The sequence below is a fragment of the Argentina silus genome, assembly GCF_951799395.1.
Source record: "Argentina silus genome assembly, chromosome: 5".
Classification (NCBI taxonomy): domain Eukaryota; kingdom Metazoa; phylum Chordata; class Actinopteri; order Argentiniformes; family Argentinidae; genus Argentina; species Argentina silus.
The window spans coordinates 18628649-18634908 of NC_139659.1; positions in this window are offsets into that span (position 1 = coordinate 18628649).

Sequence of the window (6260 nt, forward strand, 5' to 3'; positions counted from 1 at the left end):
GCTGTACCATAGAAGGTAGAAACAATGGATCAATGTACTACCTCAGGCTGCAACACAGAGGAGGAGCCATGGTAGAGATGACATCACTGCACCAGACAAGGTACAGGTGTCATCATAGGAGAGAGCCTCAAATAGTCTGCCTCTCTCTCAAGTTCCAAAAACGTTCAAAGCATTTCCTGAGACATTGTTCTAATCCTCAATGGAGGAAAATGGCATCACAAAATAGCTGCTTTCTTTCTCTTCTCTCTGGCGATGATCGTTCAGTCATGTAATTTATAGAGCCTCTAGATTGGTTGTCTAAATTTTTCATGCCCATATTTTTGGATTAAACAGATTTTGTTAACAAGAATAACAGTATCAAGGTTTTCTCAAGCCTTTTGAATAGTTTCCCTGAGCTGCATTGCATTTCTTAAGAACTATAAATGTACAAGTAATATAGTCTTCTTAACAGCACAGATCATGTCTCTGGATTCTCTCCACCAAGCCACAGATTGTACCAATGATGTCCTCTACATACATATAAAGCCTGGGTCCTTACCTGTTTATATGTAGGTGATCAAAGAAGCAGGTAGGATTCTGTGGTGTAGCACCCTTAGTTTATGGTTGTCCACTAGGTTGTGGAACCTTTATATACAGGGTCCACAGACAAGCTTACAGCTTATTTTCAGTTCTTGTAACTAAATAAGATGCTTAAATCGAGGGGTTAATCCAGTTGATGAAATCCTTACTGCTATGTGGCTTCGCCTTTGAACCCACCCAAGCTTGCCGTTAAAACAAAAACAATTAGAGCTTTATGTAACACACACACTGGCAGGACTGGCAGGATTAGGGAAGCACTAGCAAAAATTACAAAGCACATGGTAGGGTAGAAAACACTAATGAACATGTGCCTGAGTCTGAACCTTACTGAACCTTGCTGCTCCGACTGCTGTATTGTAAACCATGAGACTAACTGGGGGTTCCTGGAGAGTGATTAAAGGGGCAATCTGTGATTCTAACAACAACAAAGTGGTTGTCCTCTCCACTTTTTTGGCGAACAGTTGAGGGAAGGGGCTGCAGAAATTTAATTCTCAAATTTATAGACAGATCTATGGATGCAAGGACTGACAATTCATGAGATCGAAATTATAGTTTTAACCATGTTTTGAAGCTATACAGTGTTAGTTTACAGTCACATCGTTTTCTTTTGTAAAACACACTTATATTTGGGATTCTGATGGGCTAAGACAGTTGAACAAAGCTCATGAGGCATTTCTAAGTTATATTCTTCAAAAATCAATAGCTATACAGTATAGCATTAATCTAAAAGTCAAGAAATGTAGGTACCAATCCCAGATTGCCCTATTAAGCAGCTAGCTTAACGGAATTTAAGGGCACAGAACAGTTTAGTGAAATATCACATATGACTACATATTGTGATCGTTTGTGTGCTGTTATAACAGCCCTGATAATGGGCTTTTCATGTGTGAGCAAGTGTTTTTTTTAGATTACATTAGGCTTCAGTGATCTCTGATCCATGTAGATGCGATAGATTTCACAGCATGGCGAATTGGCTGTAAGGTTATCATAGTGTGTTACATAATTCTAGCGATGTATAGAGCATCTGTGTTACCTTAGAGGGACCAGGCTGTACATGGTACAGACGCAGACGCAGACGCAGACGCAGACGCAGACGCAGACACGCACACGCACACGCACACGCACACGCACACGCACACACACACACACACACACACACACACACACACACACACACACACACACACACACATAAAAGCACAACCTTTGCCCATTCAGCTAAGCTTCTCAAAACAACTGACACAGAAACATTTCTTGGCAGCTGCTTGGCTCTCTCATTTGGGAAGCCTGCAATTTGCAGGCTGTGTCAGGTTGTGCACATGTCCATGGGCCTGACCAATGTCAATACCAGTGGCCAGGAATTCTGTTAGCTGAGAATTTCCTGTCATTTACAGATTTTTAGAGGTGTTAAACTAAAATTCCAAATGCCATTTGTCATTTTGACAGACAACATATTTCTGTAAAAGTGTTACAGTAAAAGGGGCACAAACTAGCTACAATTTAAACAGCAAATACTCAGCCTATTGTGGTCCCGCCTTGCCGTGTGACTTTACTGGTGCTGTCATGATGATTGACAGTGAACGTCATCTCTGGCCCACAGGCTAGTATGTCTTCATTCAATTGCATTCTACTAAGTGATGTTACAGTGAACCAGCTATAAGGGGAACCTATGGAGAATCTGACTTAGTGAGACTAGCCTGCTATCCCTCAGTTATTTGTTTTTAGTTGCCAACCATAACGATAAAGAAGGCTCACCAGCGTCTCTTCTTCCTGAGGAGACTAAAGAAGGTACATCTGTCTCCTCAGATCCTGGTGAACTTCTACCGCTGCACCATCGAGAGTATCCTTACCAACTGTGTCACAGTATGGTATGGCAACTGCTCGGCATCTGACCGGAAAGCACTGCAGAGGGTGGTGAAAACTGCCCAACGCATCACCGGTTCCTCACTCCCCTCCATCGAAGCTATCCAGGGCAAACGATGCTTGCGTAAGGCACGCAGCATCGTCAAGGACATTTCTCACCCCAACCACAGACTTTTCACCCCACTCCCCTCCGGGAGGCGCTACAGGTCTCTCCGCACCCGAACCAGCAGGTTCAGAGGCAGCTTCTTCCCTGCGGCTGTCACCCTGCTGAACTCGAACACTGCACCTACCTGACAACCTACTACCCCTGCAACCCCCCCCCCCCCCCCCCACCCAGACAATTGCACTGTCACTCCCCTCCCCTGCTCTTACTCAATACCACTGCTCTTCTGTACATATCTGTCCATACTGTTCATACTGTTCATAATGCACATAATGCACATATCTTATATTTTTCTTAATACTACTGTTAATACTCTGCACATACTGTACATACCTGTTTATACTGTTCATACGGCATTCCATATTTATATTTATTCTGCTATCTACCTCATGTTACTGTTAATACATATATATACTGCTAGACTGCATTACTATACAGTTCATATGCTGCTACACTGTTCATACTGTAACTTATTTACTCTGCTATAATGCTAATGCTTACTCATATACTGCTTACACTGCACTACTTATATTATACTGCACTACTTACTGCTCATATATTGCACTACCTGTAAATACTGTTCATTGCACTTTCTGCTATTTTGCACTTCTGGTTAGACGCTAACTGCATTTCGTTGTCTCTGTACTTGTACTCTGCACAATGACAATAAAGTTGAATCTAATCTAATCTAATCTAATAACATAAAATGATTACGACCAAGATAACATATACGCCATTTAGCTGACGCTTTTATCCAAAGCGACTTACATTGAGTGAGTGCATACATTTCAGTATATATGGTCCCAGCAGGAATCAAACCCACGACCTAAGTATTGTTAGCGCTACGCTCTACCAACTGAGCCACAGAGGACCACATAGGGTAGAGTATGCTATTCGGCCACAAGTAAAATTCAGAAGCCCATGGCCCTCCTTGCTTGACTGCAAGAGTTAGTGAACTGCATGGTATCATGCTGTATCCCCCTCAACCTCAATGGGACTTAATGCCTAGGAAGTGTAGAGTCTTCTTGCCACCGTCTGAAGCCATATTTAGCTTTACATCCCTATTTGTGGCTCTGGAGCTGCCTGGTAATGGCCTATGGGGACACCTGAGTAGCTTTGTGTGGACTGGCCTCAGACACAGGCGATGACCGGGGGATGAATATGATTGGCTGATGGACCAGACGGAGAAGTGGCACCACTCAGCCGGTGTTCACTCTTTGGTGTTTCCAGGCCGATTATGGGCTTGATTAGGACCATTATACTGTTTGCAGGTAGTATAGTCTCTTTCCACAGCCACTGTGTGTCTGTGTCTTACAACACAACGTCTGTTCCACTTAGCGAAGAAAATTGTTATACAGACCAACATTTCTGGAATGCAATTGACCACTGGGCTCCAACCAGTTGTGTCTGATCCTTGGGAAACTCTCATACTTAATCATGCTTATGAATCAGTCCACTGGGAAATGTAGGGGTGTTTGGTTCCATTCATGTGAGCTTAAGGCATTCTGAAGAACATCATTCACACTCTACTGTTTATTGCTGCCTCTCAATTTCCGATCAATTTCTCCTGGAAGCAGCAGGCCTGAGAAGCTACAGTATGTGAGCAGTCTATGGGTCTGCTGCCATCTGGTGCTGTGTTGTAGCACTGCAACTCCATGATATTCACTCAAGACACTTGTCGACTACTACTCTCTATAGACTACTAACTACAGTACATACCGTAGGTAAAGAGGATTATCAGCTTCCTTATGTAGTTGCAGTTCATATCTATACACCAGCCTTCCTGTACAGTATGTATGTGTGTGTGTGTGTGTGTGTGTGTGTGTGTGTGCGTGCGTGCGTGTGTGCGTGCGTGTGTATCTATGTATGTGCTCATCACAGAACTTTCATAAGGCTCTTGCCACTCACAGGCACCAGATCTGCCACTTGCTTTGTGAGTATGAGAAGCTATTCATGTGCAGCTTATCTAGCTGACCTTTTGTTTAAGATGGTTATGGGGCCTTAAGATGTCTACAGTTTCAGTCCACCTAAGATCTTCTGGCAGGCTGTTCAAGAGGCTGGGGGCATAACAACTAAAAGCTGCCTCTCCATGGCTCTTAGTCCTCGGCTTTGGGATAGTTAAAAAACCAGTGCCAAAGCACCTGAAGGACATACTGGGTACATACCTTAAAAGTATGTCATGTACTGGGGTGCACATTCATGAAGTCATTTAAAGACCAATAAAATAATTTAATAATAATCTATTCTAAAACAAATAGGCAGAGACTTTAAAACCTTTGTAATGAGTGCTCTCTGTCTGGTCTTGGCCAGTACCCATGCTGCTGCATTCTGTATGTTTTGCAGTTGACCAATGGCTTTCTTGGGTAGACAAGACAGGAGAACATTACAATAGTGAAGCCTGCTAGTAATAAAAGCATGGATTAGTCTCTGAGTGCCGGCCTGAGAGAGAAAAGGCCACACATTGGCAATGTTCCTCAGGTAGAAGGTCTTTTGATCACATTCCTAATGTGTGGTTCAAAATGTAGTGTTTTACCTGGTGCTTTGTCTTTAGTGCCCATGAAATGTACAGACAATATCTCTCTCTGGGTCTAAAATCCTCTGGTGACACAGAAACGTAAAGTGATGTATTGTCTGCATAGCAATTAAAATCAATGCCGTGCTTTCTGATAATGCTGCCCTATGTTACTGTAGGAGTAACATAGGGGTAACATGTAGATAACATGTAGGGGTAACATGTAGATGGAGCACCACATGTGACATCTACATCAACTAAATCATCTCAACAGGAAGGTAGAATTGGTGATGGTGATGTTCATACAACTCAATAAAATTCACAGTGAGGTAAGATAACTTTTCTTAGTAATATGTTCAGTATTACTCTGTGCTGTGGGCAACAAGGCAGTAAAAACGACACAGTGGTGATCAGATAAAGCAACATCAACAGTAGTGGATATGTCAATAGAAAGCCCCTTGGTAATCGCCCAATGCATGGACCTGGAACTAGACTGTAGAGGCCTGTGAAGATTCTTTGGTAGAACTAGTCTGTAAATGCTTCAGAGTCTCTAAAGGTCTGTGAATGCTACAGCAACGGTAAGACTATCACATTGAATGAGGCGAGAGATGTGGTGCTGAGATAATCAGGTAGTGGCCTGGCTAAATAGGGCTTAGGAATGAGGAGTGTTTTTTTTTTTTTATATAAGAACATAAAGAGCTTGTGCACTGCCAGGGGCAAGGGGACTATGACTGGAAACAAAACAGTGGGGACATCTTTTACTAACTGCTTTCAGAGAGGTGTCTGCTTTCCAGGGATCCACATTTCTGTCAACCCCATCCCCAACTTGTTTACCCATACCTAAAGACAAACGCGTGAAGAGGAGGTAACTACCTGCCGTTAGGACTGGGTCAGCCTTCATACAGATCACCTGATCAGTTTTGCTTGAGCAGATCCTGTCTCACCTTCAACACTATTAAGAGAACAGCTTGCTGATGACAGTGGGATTGGACTCAGCCCCCCCGCCCCGCTATTGCAGGTGTCTCTGATCACAGAGGGACCGTGCCTAACCTGCCCTCTTTTTTTCACCGCGTTTGGGGATTACATCGCTGTGAATGTGTCCATATTTTTACTTACCAGTAATCAATAGATAATTTATTTTGG